This window comes from Mauremys mutica, chromosome 4, assembly GCF_020497125.1.
Source record: "Mauremys mutica isolate MM-2020 ecotype Southern chromosome 4, ASM2049712v1, whole genome shotgun sequence".
Lineage (NCBI taxonomy): Eukaryota > Metazoa > Chordata > Testudines > Geoemydidae > Mauremys > Mauremys mutica.
Window position 1 is genome coordinate 65938767 of NC_059075.1, and position 21667 is coordinate 65960433.

The 21667-nt window shown below is 40.9% G+C and overlaps 1 protein-coding gene across 1 annotated transcript in view; it reads right to left on the reverse strand.

Moving 5' to 3' along the window:
* Window positions 1–18155, reverse strand: part of SIPA1L1 (signal induced proliferation associated 1 like 1) — a 177649-nt gene extending 159494 nt beyond the window's left edge. Inside the window, exon 1 of the mRNA XM_045014975.1 lies at window positions 18102–18155. The gene's annotated coding sequence lies outside the window, so the exon portion shown is untranslated. The remainder of the gene's footprint in view (window positions 1–18101) is intronic.
* Window positions 18156–21667: the final 3512 nt, after the last annotated feature.

Here is a 21667-nt window from a genome sequence, read left to right on the forward strand (position 1 = left end):
TTACTTTAGTAAGCCACAGCATGCCAACTTCTTGTCCTTGAGTCAGCCCAAGAGTGTGAAAATGTTTTGCATGATGGGGAACAATGCCATCAAGAATACAATCACTTCTAACTCTGAAATCTTAAAATTCCACATGTCATATAAGGAAGACCTTTTTAAAAAAAAAAAAACAAGAACAAGAACAAAACAAAAACCCCAAACCAGGAACTTAATGTTTAATCAAATTTATCCTGCAGAGCAGGAAATCCCCTTCAGGACAGATACAATATTAAAATTCCCAAGACTCTACACACATCCCAGTACAAGTAGCTGGTTTCCACTTCTGCAGCAGGAGTGGTATACACTGTGTAAGTTACTTTTGCTGAGGCCAGGTCTACACTATAAACTTATATTGGTATAACTATGTTGCTCAGGGATGTGAAAAAATCTACTCCCCTAAGCAACACAACTATACCGACCTAGCCCCCGATATAAATAGCACTATGTCAACAGAAGGGCTTCTTATGTCGTCACAGCTCCTGCCTCTTGCAGAGGTGGATTAAGTATGCCGATAAGAGCAGCTCTCTAATCGGCATAGTGGCTTCACTGAAGCACTACAGCAGCACAGCTGAACCATTGCAGATGTGCCACTGCAGCGTTTTAAGTGTAGTCGTGCCCTAATGCTCCTCTAATCTTCAAATCAGCCCTGAACACAGTGGTGTGATTGTAACAGACAGAAGTCCGTCGGGACTGCGGCAAGGGTAGCAAAAAATTCCCTCATCCTGGCATTTTTAAAAATTGAATTCAATTAAAATCTGCAGGGTATGGATGGAAAAGATCTGGAGGTCAGACTTAAGTGAGGGATGGTAGCAGAGAAAAAGTCAGATTGGAAAAGAAACGTGCTAAGATTGAGCTGGAAACAAGGCATGTGGTAGGAAATGGAGGTGCTGAAGCAGACTGATAAAGAACCTGGAAGGCAAGAAAGACAGATGAGCAGAAGGAGGTGGACTCTGCCAAGAGCAGCAGCTTACTCTAATGCGAGAGCAGCCCCAGCTGGGTACTATGGAAGCATATTGGCTCCCTCGTATATACGCAACATTCCTTTCATAATTCAAAACAGCTGAATAAAATTTTACCAAGCTTCCCATACACACAATATTTACCTTTGGACTCAGAACAAGCATGAGAAAGATTTACTCTATAAGATGATTTTTAAAAACCATTTTAAAACCAGGAAAAAGACTTCTAATGAAAGTGCCTCCTTAACCATAAATACAGTATTGCAAACAGGATGCTACTCCACTATGTGATGTCTTTTTTTTTTTTAACTGCATTTTGCTACACTATGCCAGCCTACAGTGCTACTAATATCCACCGAGCACATTTTCTATTCACGGGCTGTCAACTAGAAGTAGCACTAATGCACCCTACACAAAACTTTGCTTCTGCCACTGCAAGAACAGCAGTCAAAGCCTTCTGGGAAGTAGCCGTAGAAAAACAAAAGCTCTAGGGACACAGGTATAAGATCTAAAATTGTAATTTGAAGGAACTGGAGTTGGAAGACAATCCTATTTGGAGAGACGGAGTAGGAAGAAACCCTTGAGGGAGACAGAGAACTATGATGAGAGGTAAAACAACTGTAGTGGATTGAAGGATGGAGCATGCTAAGGACAAGTCAGAGGGAAAATATATCTGCAACTAGGAGCACAAGACCAACAGGAGATGGCAAATGGAATGTTAAGTCAGCAATTAAATGATTGGTAACAACCAAGAGATGATACCTGAACGAAGGGGAGAATAAAGTACCTGGGGTTCTCTGGGCTAATTATTCCAGATCTTGGCTCATTCCATGTATTTTAAGACAACCGAAAGGAGAAGTTTACCTAAAATGTAGCTAATGGTTTTCAGTCACGCTTGTAAGGCAGTGCGCAGAAGTTGGCACGGCCATTGTTTCAATTTTGTTATGATAGACATCGATATACCACCTACCACAAACACTAAAACTTTTCAGAAAGGAAAAGAATAGAAACATTATCTAAACACTAGTAGCTGAACGCCTATGCTGTCACACTGGTATAATCTATAAAATCATGTGTGGGGAAAAAAATTGGACAGTAATAGACCGCAAATCCCAGTGATGACTGCACCTGGTGATATAGCAGATGTTTCCATCGCTTCACACTGATTCAACAGACATTTCAGGCTTCAGAGGGATGTTTGAGGTTATTGTGTGCACTGGTTGTGTTGATCTGTACGTGGGTTGTATTGTGCTGGGAGACTGGTATTGATTTGTGCACATGGCAAATGAGGGTCACGTGCTACCATGAAGGGCAATGTGTGTTTGAGCTTATTGTATGTGCCAGCGGCATGGTTTTTCAACTGCCAGTTGGTTTCTTAATTTTGAATCGACTAGTCATTGAGCTGACCTATTTGAATAAACTGAAATGAAGTGAATATTCTCTCTGCCTCTCCAGAAAAGGCTACTATTGTCAAAAGCTGGTTTAGCACTTCGCAAGCTCTGGTTCTAGGTGGTTAACCAGTGACTTCCACCAGTTCAGTCATTTGGCTTTCTTTAAAACTTGACATCAAACACGTACTGCTTTTTAAAAAAATTAAATTTAAGTGATTTTAATAGGTAATTAATTTAGGCATTAATACAGGTTGTCAATTTCAAATTTAATTTAAATAATCCAATGTTTATTTTAAAAGAAATCATTGATTTGTATCCATCCTGCTCTAATCAGAGATTTCTAGTACATTCAATAACCAGCCATTCTCTTTCCCTCAGAGGAGCAAGCTGCTGACAGTTAGTGATTAGGGTTCTGTAACAATTCAGAAAGCCTTGTCGATGGAAATCAGAGGCTGGCTGCAGGAAATATCTTTTGATATAGGTTTATTTATTTATTTAAGAGTTCCCCCATTAAAACCTGAACAGGCTTATTGTGAAATTCAAGAAAACATTTCTTTTGAAAACAAGTTGTCAACACAAGAGTTTTTAGCACAGCTTCCAGAATTAAATTGATATATCAACGTGGTGTTCCTGATAAAAATCTCACTGGAGACAATATTTTTAATAAAATGAGACTGACATGATGGGTTAGTAGCAAATCTTGTGGCTGCTGTGTGGGAAGGATTAAAATTTGGTTCCACATATTAATCTTTTCCTGATAAGGTTCTCTAATTGAACCCTTCTGGCCAGCATAGGTCAGTGTGAGCCATTATATTTCAGTACCATGTGCTGGCACATTTTTCTAGTGACCAAGAATAGTGATACAAAGAAGCATTCTATTTAAAAAAAACCAGTAAGACATCAGTTGACCTGTAACACTCCCAACATTAGTGCACCATGTATGGAAAATCCCGGTGAGTTAATTATAAAAACAAATGAGACTGCTACTGTAGGCTCTCTGTAATTGTCCAAGGATCTCTACCGAACATACTATAAGAAGACTATTGTTAGGATTATTACAATAAGAAGAATTGTTTAACAAATGACAAATACTGCATGAAGGTTATACTAGGCATTTTTTAGCAGAAGAAAAATATAAATATCTAAATGAGTCTTTTTTTCTGAAGCTTTGGAAGGAGGACAATACTAAGAATGCTCTCTTGTGGGATATTACATTCTCCCCACTTAAAAGAAACACTAATGGTGCTGATTTGAAGGTGCGCAAAGATTGAAGAGCCCACTCTCAAACAGGTACCAAGTCTTCCACTTGTGTGTTCAGAAATGAAAATAAAACTTGACTATGCAGGAACTAGCAAAACTGGAATCCTATGAACTTGTACAAATATCAAAGATCTACAGGACTAGATATGATTCTATAATTACACAATGAGGTACAAAGTTGCCTGTAACTTTTTTAAAGTAATATCTTTATTTAACTATGTATATGAGTACGAACTTCCAACATCAGTTTTCTTCTGCTCAATCCTGCAGTGAAGCATAATATTTTCTCAATGGAAGTTGTAATGCCACCAATACAGTATTCTGATCTCATTGAAGGATTAAGAGTCTGATTGTGAGAAGAAAACTAACCTATTTTATAATGAGTAAAATTAGAGAAATAAATGTACTTAAGAAGGATCTATTGTAAATTTCCCCATGTGTGCTCCACCCTGAAACTCTACAAATGTGAGATGCTTGCCATTCACTGAAAGAATGGTGGAATGGCACTTTTAATCAGTTTCAGTGTTATTGAGAAGTAAAAAAAATCCCACTCTACTCATGGTCGGAGCGCATACCTTCCTACAATCGTTCTACCTTTTTGGCATGTTTTACTGGCTGTCTAGTCTGACCTTCCCTAACATTAATGGGGTAAGACCACATCAAAGGAGCCAGCCCAATTAGATGATGTATCACAAAACTAGATTACTACCAATTAAAGCTGGCATTACAAAAGTCAAGAATGAATATTCAGTGCCTATGTGTCGAGGGTAGGCAGATCTCTTAATTGGACACTAAACTTTAGTAATGGATAAACAAGCAGAATACCAGCTCCTTAGCTCTTTTTAAAAAACGGGGCGACTTCTCCAAAAGCCAAAGCTTCATCTATGAAATTATGTTAAATTATACTAAATGTGTGTAGACAAGATGAGAGTCTTGCCCACAAACAACAGAATGGAAAGCAGACAACAATGCCCCTGCAGATCATTTGCTTTTATTTTATCATTTGCTTTTATTAAAATACACACACACACACATTTATAAATGTTAGCAAATTTCCTCACCAATATCAGTAGGAATGAGACTACTGAAGAAATTAATCATGACAACAACAAATTCAATGCTGTGCATCTTTTGGGGTTGAGGGATCTTAAAAACAAAATAGCAATGTGGACTGATACACAAGTAATAGACAACAATATTGAACTACTCCCTTGCATCTTTTGAAGTGTCTTAACAATGGGAACTCCATGCTCCCTAGATAAAATGGTTGTATTCTGTTTACCAGATTCTAGTTTGACAGTAGTCATACCACCTTCTATATATGTACAGGCTGCAGGGAGGAACTAAACTAATTTATTTTGTTACCACCTTCTTACACTGTGTACAATGAGATTTCTGACTCCTGCACAGGGATTCCCGCAGCTCCCATTGGCTGGGAACAGCAAACCACAGCCACTGAGAGCTGAGGGGCTCTGTGCCTGCAGACGCTCCAAGTAAACAAAACGTCCTGACCCGCCAGTGGCTTACCCTGATGGGCCAGGAGCCAAAGTTTTCCGACTCCTGCTATATTTTAAAAGTTGGCATCACAAGAAACACTCAAAAGTTTTGCTAGAATTATTTTAATATAATCTAACGAAAAACCTGTTATTGTTATAATAACTGAACAAATATGTATTCACCTTCAAAATTACAGTCAATATTTAAAACCAGTAAATGGATATTTAAAACAAATACCTTAGAACAATATGAGACTTTAAAGAGTCTTATTATTAGATATTCAATTCAGTATTTCCATGGAGCTTAAAATCATCAAATTTTGGTGTAGACCTGTTTATAAGCCAACCCTCGCTCTTTGATGCTTCACTTTTTTACCAAAAATATTCGGCTTATGAACGAGTATATACGTTATTTAAGATACATCAACTGATTTGATCCATAATTAGACTTGGCAGAAATGGATGTTTATTTTATAAGTTTGATTGAGAATACTGACGTTTATTTTAAAAAACTTATTTTTTTAACCAATTTATATTTTCACAGTTTACATTTGCACAATATTATGAAGGGGTCAAAACGGGGACGGGGGGCAGAATAATTTAACAACACTAGAGCAGGGGTTCTCAAACTTCATTGCACCATGACCCCCTTCTGACAACAAAAATTACTACACGACCCCAGAAGGGGGGACTGAAGCCTGAGCCGTCCCAAGCCCCAGCAGGGGCAGGGGGGGAGGCTAAAGCCAAAGCCCAAAAACCACCACTCTGGGGGGGGAGGGGGGATGGGAACGGGGACAAAGCCGAAGCCCAAGGGCTTCGGCTTCACCCGGGGTGAAGCCCTTGGGCTTTGGCTTCAGCCCTGGGTGGTAGGGCTTGGGCTTCGGACCGAGGCGTTGAGGCTCAGACTTCAGCTTTGGCCCCCAGCAAGTCTAACGCCAGCCATGGCGACCCCATTAAAACAGGATCGCGACCCACTTTGAGGTCCCAACCCACAGTTTGAGAACTGTTGCACTAGACGTTGAGATTCAAATAATTAAAGCTTTATAACTGTTAAAACCACAAACTGGCATCGCCACATGTCAAAATAGACAATTTAAATATCTTTTAATCCAACTCTAAGAAGTTCTCAAGATGCATTTTTATACTTTGCCTATCAGTACATTTTGATTACTGATGAAAATATTTTTCATCGGTTTGTATGTGTGCAGCAAAATCGAAGTTTTTGCTGATATTTACCAGTAAAAATCTAATCCTTCCAAGCCTATGTATAATCAAGGACTCTAAAAAGGACTCCTACACTCTTGCTAACATTAACAGTTACTTATTTTTTTTAAATCCTCCTCTTCATAAATATTTCCGCACTTTGAAACAAAATTGTTATGACTGCACAACTGTGGGACACCACAAAATGAAGAGTTCCTACAAAGTGGCTAAGAAACCCTTGATTTGGGAAAGAGACATGTAGACAAGGGTCTCATTTGCTTGTTCTGTCTATACCCACAATTGTCTTGTGATTAGAAACCATGGTGACCCTTGTCAGCAATCTAATTTACTGTATATCAGTGAGAAAGAATACTACTTACAGAGAGGAATATAATGAAGAGGGCAAACTGGTTATGGCATTCCAAATAGAACTGATGGCTTCAAGAAAGAACCATTTGACTTAAAAAGAGTGCATTGCTGTTTTTCACAACCTATCATCGCTCCACTCTCTCTCTCTCAAAAGCTTTAAGGACAACTTGAACTTTGAGCATATTCATCTATAGACTGTTCAAAACTTTATTACATAAATCATAGGGAAGGGAGGCATATGACCGATACCTCTTCATAAATAAAATGCTTAAAAGTACCTAACCTCAATATGCGTCTAAAGACTACTTGCTTTTAAATCAAAGAAATAGGTAACTGCTTGTCTGAAATAATCTCTCTGCTTGTACATAATTCTTTCAGAAATCAATTTGAAAGCACAAGTCACTCTGTCTAGGTATATCACTATACCCTGTCGGAAAGGATTCTACTACAGCAAGTATTATTGTTAAATATTAAGTTCTTTTAGCAAGTGAAGAAATATTCACCACTGAACAGCTGACATGATCAGCTGTCTATAGTTTCAGCCACAGAACATGTTTGACAACTGTGCTATGTAACATGTTATTCACTCCTTATCTGATGAGATCATGAGCCATAAAGACACTAAGAATCCTACCAGCATACCAGGTTTCCCTTCACATTAGATAAGTCACTTTCTGTATCTTTTCCTAGGTTTTAAATCCCCTTCTCTCAGGGAGCACAATGAAGATTCCTCTCCTATCAAACCCAAAGACTCTTGGGCATAATATTCAAGAGTTACTTCCATTTTCCTAAAAACAATATAGCTGCTAGAACACAGCCTGCTGTGGAGGCAGCTTACAATCACCAGATAAGCTAATGTGGGCACCACTCTCCACATTTGATCCTTTGCTATTTCCAATTTTTGTTCCTCCAATTTTCAGCCACTGAAATCATATTGAAAATAGTCCGATGACAGAGCCCCATTTATCCTGAATGGGCACAGGATTGGTCCACATTAAAGGGCTTTTTCTGAATTATGTAAGTCAGGGCACCAAGTAAAAAGCCACAGAACAGAGGAGATTTAAATAACAAGGAAGAAAATTAGGAAAACAATATAGGCCAGAGGTAGATCTGGAAATTCAGAGCAAGGAAAGCAAAATAGTGCACCTGTTGGCAGAATATGTCATGTGTAAACGACTTACAACCTTTTACAGTCTAATGGAGATGCGCAGAACTAGAATTCAGGAGCCTAGTTGCTGCTTCCAACTCTGTCACACATTTCCCATGTGACCCTGGACAAGTCACTTAATTCGTGTTTCTCCATTTTCCCATCTGAGAAATGTTGATAATGAGACTTTTGTGAAATGCTCTGACATTAAAAGGTGAAAAGAGCTATACAAATGCCATGTATTATTTGCAGACAGGAGTAAAAGAATGGGTTAAAATAGTTTAAAGTACTAAAATTGCTCATGAGACCTCATGCCAATTTATGTGCTTTTGCAATCACATTTTTCTATTAAAAAAAATTCCCAAAACTTATTGCTATGTTAAAGCATCACACAAACAAAAGGTGAACCTATCCAACTATACAGGGGAAAAGTGGAAGTGGCTACACACAAAACCAAATAATATAGGGAAAAGTATTTTAATTTCCTTCAACCACAGTAATCCTAAATATTAATTATAATATATTTAAAAAATGGTTCAGAGAAGTGTGGTTTTTCTACTCAAGAGCATTCCCTTTAAAGCCTTGATCCTGCAATCAGATGCACATGGGTGAACCTCTACACCCACATGGAGCTCCATGGAAGTCAGTGGGGATTCATGAAAGCACAGGAGTCTGCCTATATGGATCAAATGGCAGAATCGGGGCCTCCGGTTGCACATTTAAAAATCGGAGTCTAGAAATGCAAAGTTAAGGTTCTAACAGTAACATGGTGTAGGCTGCATTGCACAATCTAAAGTATTATGCCATATAGTGTATTTAAAACACTAAATATATTAAGCTACATATTCACTCAGAAGCACAGGAATAGCAAATACCATCTATTCTCAGTGCAACTACGACCCCATCAACTGAGATTTTAATACCATCTGATTGGCTGAAGGGGATAATCAGGAAGAATGGCATGTATAGTAAATAGTAATATTCTATTATACATATGGACAATATTAAAGCAGGTAAAGTGTTCCTATCAATACTACCTCAATTGTAGCACTTTGTTCAAAGAATACAAAATATTTCAAGGTTCTGGGATAGATATCATCAGATGAGGGAGGTTTCTGTCAATCATGTAGGATGGCAAATTTCCCTCGTGTAGTTGCCCAAATTGGTGGATAACTACGTGAAGAGAAAGTGTTTATACAATGCACTCCAATAAACCATGAAGCTTCCCAGAGAAAGAAGATAACCCACACGACATACTTCCATACTGCCTCTTACTCCTTTTCTGAAGTCTCAGGGCAGGACTTTAATCATCATAGAACAAGTTGCTTCTGAAAACACAGGAATGAAATGCTTGTCTAGGTTTAAAAATAAAATGCAAATGATTTGACATGAATATACAAACATTAATTTCTGTCAATGAGATGTTTAAACTATGTGATTATGGAAGCTGTGCATTTTTAATGTGGATGTAGGTATAAGCTATTATTATGTCCAGAAAACAAGTTGAAACAGAAAATGTGACTGGGCTGCAGAGACTGCAGCATACCATAGTTTAAAAAAAGAAGATGGATCATATTCTCATTTGAGAAAGTTCATCAATTTACAAAAAGCAGCAGATGCCAGTTTACTGTACTCCCACTCTGGAGAAAAAAAAGTGATTTATTACAGAAGAAAAATGGTTTTCCATTTAACAAGCTATGTTCACCAACAGTATTCAATAACTTATTAAATAATTTATGAATCATGCAATTCTCTAAAATAACTGCCAAACCCCCTTCTATCTGAAATAGATACATGTTCATGTAATTTTTTTTAAACTTTGGGCTTTGCAATTTGAAAATGAATAACATTAATGGCAAGCAAACAGCACTATGAAATATGCAATCATAAATAAATAAGAAAAAACATTTTAATACCTATGAAGCAACAGACACTTGAGGTGCCATGTTATCCTACTCTCAGAATATTTTCCTCCAACAATTGCTTTTTCTAAGTTTCATTCCTTTACCAGATGTGGGCTCAACCCACAGGTTTTTTTTTTGTTGTTGTTCCTTTTATAAAGTAAGTATTTATTTTGGCAAAGAACAGAAAAGACCACACTGGTGGCTACACAGGAAATGTTGTCTGGTTTCCTCTGAGTTTTTCTAAACAAACATTTCAGTTTGAAATAACAGAAGTTCAAACCTGTGTGACTATGTATTGTAGAAGGAGGAGGAAGAGTGAAAAGAATAGAGCTATCCAATCATATCCCCACATATCCTTGCCAGTGTCCCCGGACATATCAATAGCATGTAGGAAACAGATTCAATGGCTTCTAACAGATCTAAAAAACCCTGCTTGGACAACTGGTTTTGATCCATCTTCAGAAAAACAACATTGACCAATGAGATTAAGTCTCTGCACCATAATCAGACCTAAAATCAGATAAGAGGTTGAAGGAATTCAGATCTCTAGAAATTGTCAGAGCTGTTTCACCAACATTTCTTGATAATCTGCACTAAAAATGGGTTATTAGACTTAGGGCAATGATTGCCAAAATTTTCTATGATAGTTTATTGAGCGAGGCTTAGCAATCACTTTAAGAGCTCTTGGGTAAAATGTTCAAAAGTGACTAAGACAATTAGGAGCCTATGTCCCATTGGCTTTCAATGACAATGAGGCTTCTAAGTTCCTTTTGAAAATGGGACTTAGGAAATTATTGAAACTTTTACAACTTAGCTTTTCTTTTTTCCTTCTAAAAACTTAAGACCTGAGGAATGCAGAAAGTTAACTTTTCCGCAGGTGAATTTGTATAGTTTGCTAGGATATGATAATTTGGTTTGTGGTTAAAGAATTTAATTTCAACTGCCACTTAACTGTTTATACAACAGAGTAAAGATAAGGCAAATTGTATTCAGGCTGCTTTAGAAATACAAGACTGTGACTAAGTGTAAATGCAAATTAATTTTAAAGTTTATCAGCAGCCTAGAAAAATAAGTGTTTCAGTTTTATTCCTCGTTACCTTGAGAATGCTAGATTTTCCTATCTCCTCAGGATAATGGACCATAACTGGTCTCTACAGCCTTAAACTAATGTATAATGACTAAGCCTTAATCCTCAATAGAAAAATGCAAAGTAATTGCTTTTCTGAGCCTTATTAACACACACAGATGTGCACACACTGTATTAATAAAACGGGAGTCTTATATAACACTGTTAAAATAAAGAGAGAGTTTATATTTATTGACTCTGGTGAATTACATAGCTCTCAATGTTCTTCACTATCCTGCTGTCTGGTAAGAAGGACAACACGAAATACAGCTATGTAAGAATTTATCAAAAGCATTCTGCAATTGTCAGGATAACTAGCCTGATTGATTCAAAAAGAACAAATAGCTGTTGTGTTTTTATTCCTTTTATCTGACCCAAAAGGGAAAATAGATTACAATGTGGAGAGAGCACTTAGGGAATACTAGTGGGAAAAGTTATGTAAGCACAAATTGTAAGACTGCCCTTTCTGATTACCTTGAGAAGTGGGGATGTGTGCTAGAAATGGCCTGTAGAGATTTACAAACCTTTTGAGTTGCTTTAGATACTTTGCAAGAAAAGCTATCTAGACCATGTAGCAAGCCAACTTATTCAGTAGAGAGGCTGATGGACCTGTGTCAGTCACTCCTCATTTACATAAGTCAGTGGCAATTGTGATCTGCAGAAGGAGAGCATCAATTCTAATAAGCTCACATCCCCTCACCACAAAAAAGCTATGGATCTTTTGAACACTCACATGCATCAGTCCACCTCTATATAAGGACGTTGTTTCAGGGAACAGGAGAAGTAGGAATCCACAAACTCACTTTTAAGGCTTCCCTGTCAAATATAATAGCCTTTTTGCTACATATAGCAGTAGTGTGGGGCTGGCAAGATTTACACATGCATGTGGAAAAAAAAGTTAATTTGAATTGGACCCCACAGGCAATGAGCCAAGGAAGGCTGTTCAACTTCATTGTCTCAGCACTAGAGAACCGAATTTCTGTTAAATCTGTAGGATAAAATTTTCAAATGAATTTAAAATGACTTAAATGTCTACGGCTACCCCACATTGCAGTGCAGACTATGGACATGTGAACTGAAGAGCACAAAGGGTTGCGCCGTAGCTGCCCCATGTGAATGTTGCTGACACAAAACTAGAAGGTACCCAGTTTGCGTAAACCTAGTCCTCGAACCAGACTACATTAACACAAACTGGGTACCTTCTAGTTTGCATCAGCAGTGTCCATGTGGGGCAGCTACAGCGCAACACTGATGTGCTCTTCAGTTCACACCGCCACTGAGTGCAGCGTAAACAAGCTCTAGATTTCATGGATTTAGGGCAACTGACTGGGTAGGCATGTAAGGGAGCAGAGGAAGGAGGATATGGAAAAAAGATTCAATGAACTAAGGGGACATTCAGGGAGCTGAGGAAGCTAAGCTGTCTCCTTATTCCCTACACACCTCCCTCCCTACACTACTGGCCACTGTTGCCCAAAACCAGCTCAGCTCCAATGCCCTACTTCCACAGCCCCTAGTTCGTGCACCCTCCTCACTAATTCACCTCCCCATACTAGTTATGAAGAATTTTGTTAAAAACACAAACACTGAAATGTCAAATACAGAACAGAGGACAGGAGGTACGGAGTACAAATTCACATGCACTCACAACAGGGCAAAGACACAGAAACAGATACTCGTCAAAAAACCCACAAACAAATGATGCCAAAAGAAAAGGAAGATTTTATTAAATCTCTTCATGACAGGGCTGCTTTATTCACACATCTTTAAAATGTAGAACCACTAGTATCTAACTGATAAGAGTGAAGGGGATCCCACCCAACACCTGCTTTGGCAGTTTGGTTTAATAGCAGTCCTTTGCTAAGCTTTGACAATTACTCCCACATTCCCCCCGAGATACTAATGGTTTTCTAAAAATAAAATGGAGATTAGCATTTACAGTGAACTGCCTAAGCATAAGAACATAAGAAAGGCCGTACCGGGTCAGACCAAAGGTCCATCTAGCCCAGTATCTGTCTACCGACAGTGGCCAATGCCAGGTGACCCAGAGGGAGTGAATCTAACAGGCAATGATCAAGTGATCTCTCTCCTGCCATCCATCTCCATCCTCTGACGAACAGAGGCTAGGGACACCATTCTTACCCATTCTGGCTAATAGCCATTTATGGACTTAGCCACCATGAATTTATCCAGTCCCCTTTTAAACCTTGTTATAGTCCTAGCCTTCACAACCTCCTCAGGTAAGGAGTTCCACAAGTTGACTGTGCGCTGCGTGAAGAACTTCTTCCTTTTATTTGTTTTAAACCTGCTGCCTATTAATTTCATTTGGTGACCCCTAGTTCTTGTATTATGGGAATAAGTAAATAACTTTTCCTTATCCACTTTCTCAACATCACTCATGACTTTATATACCTCTATCATGTCCCCCCTTAGTCTTCTCTTTTCCAAGCTGAAGAGTCCTAGCCTCTTTAATCTTTCCTCGTATGGGACCCTCTCTAAACCCCTAATCATTTTAGTTGCCCTTTTCTGAACCTTTTCTAGTGCTAGAATATCTTTTTCGAGGTGAGGAGACCACATCTGTACACAGTATTCGAGATGTGGGCGTACCATGGATTTATATAAGGGCAATAATATATTCTCAGTCTTATTCTCTATCCCCTTTTTAATGATTCCTAACATCCTGTTTGCTTTTTTGACCGCCTCTGCACACTGTGTGGACATCTTCAGAGAACTATCCACGATGACGCCAAGATCTTTTTCCTGACTCGATGTAGCTAAATTCATAGAATCTCAGGGTTGGAAGGGACCTCAGGAGGTCATCTAGTCCAACCCCCTGCTCAAAGCAGGACCAAACCCAACTAAATCATCCCAGCCAGGGCTTTGTCAAGTCTGACCTTAAAAACCTCTAAGGAAGGAGATTCCACTACCTCCCTAGGTAACCCATTCCAGTTCTTCACCACCCTACTAGTGAAAAAGTTTTTCCTAATGTCTAACCTAAACCTCCCCCTCTGCAACTTGAGACCATTACTCCTTGTTCTGTCATCTTCTATCACTGAGAACAGTCTAGATCCATCCTCTTTGGAACCCCCTTTCAGGTAGTTGAAAGCAGCTATCAAATCCCCCCTCATTCTTCTCTTCTGCAGATTAAACAATCCCAGTTCCCTCAGCCTCTCCTCATAAGTCATGTGCTCCAGCCCCCTAATCATTTTTGTTGCCCTCCGCTGGACTCTCTCCAATTTATCCACATCCTTCTTGTAGTGTGGGGCCCAAAACTGGACACAGTACTCCAAATGAGGCCTCACCAGTGCTGAGTAGAGGGGAATGATCACATCCCTCGATCTGCTGGAAATGCCCCTACTTATACAACCCAAAATGCCATTAGCCTTCTTGGCAACAAGGGCACACTGTTGACTCATATTCAGCTTTTTGTCCACCGTAACCCCTAGGTCCTTTTCTGCAGAACTGCTGCCCAGCCATTCGGTCCCTAGTCTATAGCAGTGCATGGGATTCTTCTGTCCTAAGTGCAGGACTCTGCACTTGTCCTTGTTGAACCTCATCATATTTCTTTTGGCCCAATCCTCTAATTTGTCTAGGTCCCTCTGTATCCTATCCCTATCCTCCAGCATATCAACCACTCCTCCCAGTTTAGTGTCATCTGCAAACTTGCTAAGGGTACAGTCCACACCATCCTCCAGATCGTTAATGAAGATATTGAATAAAACCGGCCCCAGCACCGACCCTTGGGGCACTCCACTTGATACCGGCTGCCAACTAGACATGGAACCACTGATCACTACCCATTGAGCCTGACCATCTAGCCGGTTTTCTATCCACCTTACCGTCCATTCATCCAGCCCATACTTCTTTAACTTGCTGGCAAGAATACTGTGGGAGACTGTATCAAAAGGTTTGCTGAAGTCCAGAAATAGCACATCCACTGCTTTCCCCTCATCCACAGAGCCGGTTATCTCATCATAGAAGGCAATTAGGTTAGTCAGGCATGACTTGCCCTTGGTGAATCCATGCTGACTGTTCCTGATCACTTTCCCCTCCTTTAAGTGGTTCAGGATTGATTCCTTGAGGACGTGTTCCATGATTTTTCCAGGGACTGAGGTGAGACTAACTGGCCTGTAGTTCCCTGGATCTTCCTTCTTCCCTTTTTTAAAGATGGGCACTACATTAGCTTTTTTCCAGTCGTCCGGGACCTCCCCCGCTCGCCATGATTTTTCAAAGATAATGGCCAATGGCTCTGCAATCTCATCGGCCAACTCCTTTAGCACCCTCGGATGCAGCGCATCCGGCCCCATGGACTTGTGCTCATCCAGCTTTCCTAAATAGTCCCGAACTACTTCTTTCTCCACAGAGAGCTGGTCACCTCCTCCCCATACCGTGCTGCAGAGTGCAGCTGTCTGGGAGCTGACCTTGTCTGTGAAGACAGAGGCAAAAAAAGCATTTAGTACACTAGCTTTCTCCACATCCTCTGTCACTAGGGTCCCTCCCTCATTCAGCAAGGGGCCCACACTTGCCTTGACTTTCTTCTTGTTGCTAACATACGTAAAGAAACCCTTCTTGTTACTCCTAACATCTCCGGCTAACTGCAACTCCAAGTGTGATTTGGCCTTCCTAATTTCACACCTGCATGCCTGAGCAATACTTTTATACTCCTCCCTGGTTATTTGTCCAATCTTCCACTTCTTGTAAGCTGTTTTCTTGTGTTTAAGACGAGCAAGGATTTCACTGTTAAGCCAAGCTGGTCGCCTGCCATATTTACTTTTCTTCCTACACATCGGGATGGTTTGTTCCTGCAACCTCAATAAGGTTTCTTTAAAATACAGCCAGCTTTCCTCGACTCCTTTCCCCGTCATGTTATTCTCCCAGGGGACCTTGCCCATCAGTTCCCTGAGGGAGTCAAAGTCTGCTTTTCTGAAGTCCAGGGTCTCTGTTCTACTGCTTTCCTTTTTTCCTTGTGTCAGGATCCTGAACTCGACCATCTCATGGTCACTGCCTCCCAGGTTCCCATCCACTATTGCTTCCTCTACTATTTCTTCCCTGTTTGTGAGCAGCAGGTCAAGAAGAGCTTTTCCCCTAGTTGGTTCCTCCAGCACTTGCACCAGGAAATTGTCCCCTACACTTTCCAGAAACTTCCTGGATTGTCTGTGCACTGCTGTATTGCTCTCTCAGCAGATATCAGGGTGATTAAAGTCACCCATGAGAACCAGGGCCTGTGATCTAGCAACTTCTGTTAGTTGCTGGAAGAAAGCCTCGTCCACCTCATCCCCCTGGTCCGGTGGTCTGTAGCAGACTCCCACCACGACATCACCCTTGTTGTTCATACTTCTAAATTTAATCCAGAGACACTCAGGTTTTTCTGCAGTTTCATACTGGAGCTCTGAGCAGTCATACTGCTCTCTTACATACAACGCAACTCCCCCACCTTTTCTGCCCTGCCTGTCCTTCCTGAACAGTTTATATCCATCCATGACAGTACTCCAATCATGTGAGTTATCCCACCAAGTCTCTGTTATTCCTATTACATCATAATTCCCTGACTGTGCCAGGACTTCTAGTTCTCCCTGCTTGTTCCCCAGGCTTCTTGCATTTGTGTATAGGCACTTAAGATAACTTGCTGATTGTCCCGCTTTCTCGGTTTGAGACAGGAGTCCTCCCCTCTTGCAGTCTCCTGCTTGTGCTTCCTCCCAGTATCCCACTTCCCCACTTACCTCGGGGCTTTGGTCTCCATCATGTTGTATGTATAGTTGGGGTTATTTTTTCCAATGTGCATTACTTTACATTTATCCACATTAAATTTCATTTGCCATTTTGTTGCCCAATCACTTAGTTTTGTGAGATCTTGTTGAAGTTCTTCACAATCTGCTTTGGTCTTAACTATCTTGAGAAGTTTAGTATCATCTGCAAACTTGGCCACCTCACTGTTTACCCCTTTCTCCAGATCATTTATGAATAAATTGAATAGGATTGGTCCGAGGACTGACCCTTGGGGAACACCACTAGTTACCCCTCTCCATTCTGAGAATTTACCATTAATTCCTACCCTTTGTTCCCTGTCCTTTAACCAGTACTCAATCCATGAAAGGACCTTCCCTTTTATCCCATGACAGCTTAATTTACGTAAGAGCCTTTGGTGAGGGACCTTGTCAAAGGCTTTCTGGAAATCCAAGTACACTATGTCCACCGGATCCCCCTTGTCCACATGTTTGTTGACCCCTTCAAAGAATTCTAATAGATTAGTAAAACACGATTTCCCTTTACAGAAACCATGTTGACTATTGCTCAAGAGTTTATGTTTTTCTATGTGTCTGACGATTTTATTCTTAACTATTGTTTCAACTAATTTGCCCGGTACCGACGTTAGACTTACCGGTCTGTAATTGCCGGGATCACCCCTAGAGCCCTTTTTAAATATTGGCGTTACATTAGCTAACTTCCAGTCACTGGGTACCGAAGCCGATTTAAAGGACAGGTTACAAACCTTAGTTAATAGTTCCGCAACTTCACATTTGAGTTCTTTCAGAACTCTTGGGTGAATGCCATCTGGTCCCGGTGACTTGTTAATGTTGAGTTTATCAATTAATTCCAACACCTCCTCTAGTGACACTTCAATCTGTGACAGTTCCTCAGATTTGTCACCTACAAAAGCCAGCTCAGGTTTGGGAATCTCCCTAACATCCTCAGCCGTGAAGACTGAAGCAAAGAATCCATTTAGTTTCTCCGCAATGACTTTATCGTCTTTAAGCGCTCCTTTTGTATTTTGATCATCAAGGGGCCCCACTGGTTGTTTAGCAGGCTTCCTGCTTCTGATGTACTTAAAAAACATTTTGTTATTACCTTTGGAGTTTTTGGCTAGCCATTCTTCAAACTCCTCTTTGGCTTTTCTTATTACACTCTTGCACAATGCACAATTTGACAGAAGGTGAAATTAATCAACTCTGTGGTGTGCTAATGTCCAGATTTTACTTTGAAGGTCCAGATTTAAACTGAACCAATCTAGTTGAACACATTTATGTTTAAATCGATGGCACAAAATGCTATTTTTGTTTTCCATTTCAACAGCTTGGTATCTTAGAATACTGTAGTAAAGCTTCTCACTTAACATGGAGCAAAATGATTCTACATGAGTATCACAGGCCTTTGTTTAGCACTAAAAAAAGCTTACAAAAAAGTGGATTTAAGCAAAAGGCAAAAAACTTACTATAATTTCATGGCATGTTGGCCAATACACAGAACTTAGCTTCAGCATCCATACAATGAATCGTATGACCTGGGAAAAAAGCAGAATATGACCATTAAAAATATCAAGAATATATAATAATACTGACAAATACATCAATTGACATCTTGTAAATAGGATTATTGATGAAGACAGACAGACAGACAGACAGTCAAGCTTCTCTCCTTTTCCATGGAAGCGTAAAAATCTTTAAGCCACTGGGGGGACAGAGAGGATGGTAGAAATGTTTAAAACACAACAATAAGGCAGTTACTTTAAACAACAAAATGGGTGGTCTTTTTAAAAAGGAATATTTAAAAAAAATTACTATTACAAATTGCACTGGGTATAGGCAGAAATTCATAAGTACTTCTTGATGCTAATTCCTAAGAGAAGAAGACTATATGTAGAGATTAACTACTATTTTTGTTTAAAGATTTAACAAAAATACATTGAATCACAGAGGATTAGGGTTGGAAGAGACCTCAGGAGGTCATCTAGTCTAACCCCTTGCTCAAAGCAGGACAAACACCAACTAAGTCATCCCAGCCAGGGCTTTGTCAAGCCGGGCCTTAAAAACATTTAAGAATGGAGATTCCACCACTTCCCTAGGTAATCCATTGTAGTGCTTCACCACCCTCCTAGTGAAATATTTTTTCCTAATATCCAACCTAGACCTCTCCCACTGCAACTTGGGATCATTGCTCCTTGTTCTGTCATCTGCCACCACTGAGAACAGCCTAGCTCCATCCTCTTTGGAAGCCTCCTTCAGATAGTTGAAGGCTGCTATCAAATCTCCCCTCACTCTTCTCTTTTTTGTTGCCCTCCGCTAGTCTCTCTCCAATTTGTCCACATCCTTTCTGTAGTGGGGGGCCCAAAACTTGACACAATACTCCAGATGTGGCCTCACCAGTGCCAAATAGAGGGGAATAATCCCTCTGCTGGCAATCCTCCTACTAATGTAGCCCAATATGCTGTTAGCCTCCTTGGCAACAAGGACACACTGTTGACTCACATCCAGCTTCTTGTCCACTGTAATCCCCAGGTCCTTTTCTGCAGAACTGCCACTTAGTCAGTTGGTCCCCAGCCTGTAGCGGTGCATGGGATTCTTCTGTCCTAAGCGCAAGACTCTGCACTTGTCCTTGTTGAACCTCATCAGATTTCTTTTAGACAAATCCTCCAATTTGTCTAGGTCACTCTGGACCCTATCCCTACCTTCCAGTGTATCTACTTCTCCCCCCAGCTTAGCGTCATCCACGAACTTGCTGAGGGTGGAATTCATCCCACCATCCAGATCATTAATGAAGATGTTGAACAAAACCAGCCCCAGGACCGACCCCTGGGACACTCCGCTTGATACCGGCTGCCAACTAGACAGAGCCGTTGATCACTATCCATTGAGCCCGACGACCTAGCCAGCTTTCTATCCACTTTATAGTCCATTCATCCATTGTGTCCCCTCACAAAATGCTCTAAGTGCATTAAGTCAGCGGACTGCATCCACAGTAGCGAGGCTAGCGTCGACTTCCGGAGTGTCGCACTGTGGGTAGCTGTGAGTAGCTATCCCACAGTTCCTGCAGTATCCGCTGCCCATTGGGATTCTGGGTTGAGATCCCAATGCCTGATGGGGCAAAAACAGTGTCGCGGGTGGTTCTGGGTACATGTCATCAGGCCCCCCTCTCTCTCCCTCCCTCCCTCTCTCCATGAAAGCAACGGCAGACAATGGTTTTGCGCCTTTTTTTCCTGGGTTACCTGAGCAGACGCCATACCACGGCAAGCATGGAGCCCGCTCAGCTCATTGTCACCGTACGTCTCCTGGGTGCTGGCAGACGTGGGACTGCATTGCTACACAGCAGCAGCTCCTTGCCTTTTGGCAGCAGACAGTGCATTACGATTGGTAGCCATCATCGTCCTAGTCCTGGGTGCTCTTTTAGCCGACCTCAGTCAGGGGCGCCTGGGTAGACATGGGAGTGACTCAGCCAGGACATTCCCATCTTCTGCCGAGCACCCAGGAGATGATGGCTAGCAATCGTAATGCAGCATCTTCTGCTGAGCACCCAGGAGATGATGATGGCTTGCAGTCGTACTGCACCGTCTGCTGCCAGCCTAAGATCTAAAAGATAGATGGATCAAAACAAGAAATTGACCCGATTTGTTTTGTGAAATCAACGGCCTGCTAAACCCAGGGTTTTGAGTTCAATCCTTGAGGGGGCCATTCTGTGTGACAGTTGTTTATGTTTCTCCTTGATGCAAAGCCACCTCTTTTGTTGATTTTAATTCCCTGTAAGCCATGTCGTCAGTCGCCCCTCCCTCTGTCAGAGCAACGGCAGACAACTGTTTTGCGTAAAACCAGGTGAGGAGGCGACAGCAGCACGGTGATGAGAGGAACACTGTCATAGACTTCTCACAAAGTATGGGCCGGGCAATGTGCACATCATGCTGATGAGCGCTGCATGAGCTCTGCAAACATGCTGGCCAAACAGGAAATGAAATTCAAAAGTTCGCAGGCCTTTTCCTGTCTACCTGGCCAGTGCATCTGAGTTGGGAGCGCTCCCAGAGGCCAATACCATCGTATTGCGTCCACACTATCCCAAATTCGACCCAGCAAAGCCGATTTCAGTGTTAATCCCCTCGTCGGAGGTGGAGTAAAGAAATCGATTTAAAGAGCCCTTTAAGTCGGAAAAAAGGGCTTCATCATGTGGACGGGTCCAGGCGTAAATCGAGGTAACGCTGCTAAATGCGACCTAAAGTCGTAGTGTAGTCCAGGCCTCAGACAGATACTAGGCACCTTTACAATGAGAAAATAGCAGCAGATAGTTTGGAAAGGGGACTTTGAGTGAAGAGGGGCAGAAATTAGTCAGAAGGCTGATAAGGGAGAAAAATATTGTAGTGATTCTAGGGAAACCTGATTTTACTGGGAGAGTGCAGAGGAAGCCTGCAAATATGGAGAACATAGAAGATCTTGGTTCTAGACAGGGAGGCTAGTATAAGAATCACAGGGTTAGAATGGACCGCAAGTGTCATCTAGTCTAATCCCCTGCCAAGATGCAGGATTTGTATAGAACACAGGATTTTGTAGATGATGGGGAGGATGGGAAACCTGATTGTGGATGGGCAGTGGTAGCCTGCTGTAGAAGCAAAAAGGGTTTGGAATACAATAGATGAAATCCTGGCTCCACTGCAGTTACTGGGAATTTTGTCACTGACATCAGTGGGACCTGGATTTCACTCAAAATGATGTACTTTAATAACTGTTGATGCTGCATGTCTACATGTTTATTATTATCATATTATATAACACTGACAGTCCTAGAATCAGGGAAGGTTTCCTTAGCAAGGAAAAGTATTTCAGTACAAACTTACACACGAGTAGAGAAGGGTAAAAAAAAAAAATTAAGCACTTCATAATTGTTGTCTATACAGAAATTTATACCCCCCATCCTGCTTTTGTTAGTATTATTCTGTTCTTCCCCCATCTCCTGTTTCTTGAAACTAACTTAAATACAGAGAGATGTACTATCCCCATTCATGAAACGATTGCATTATAT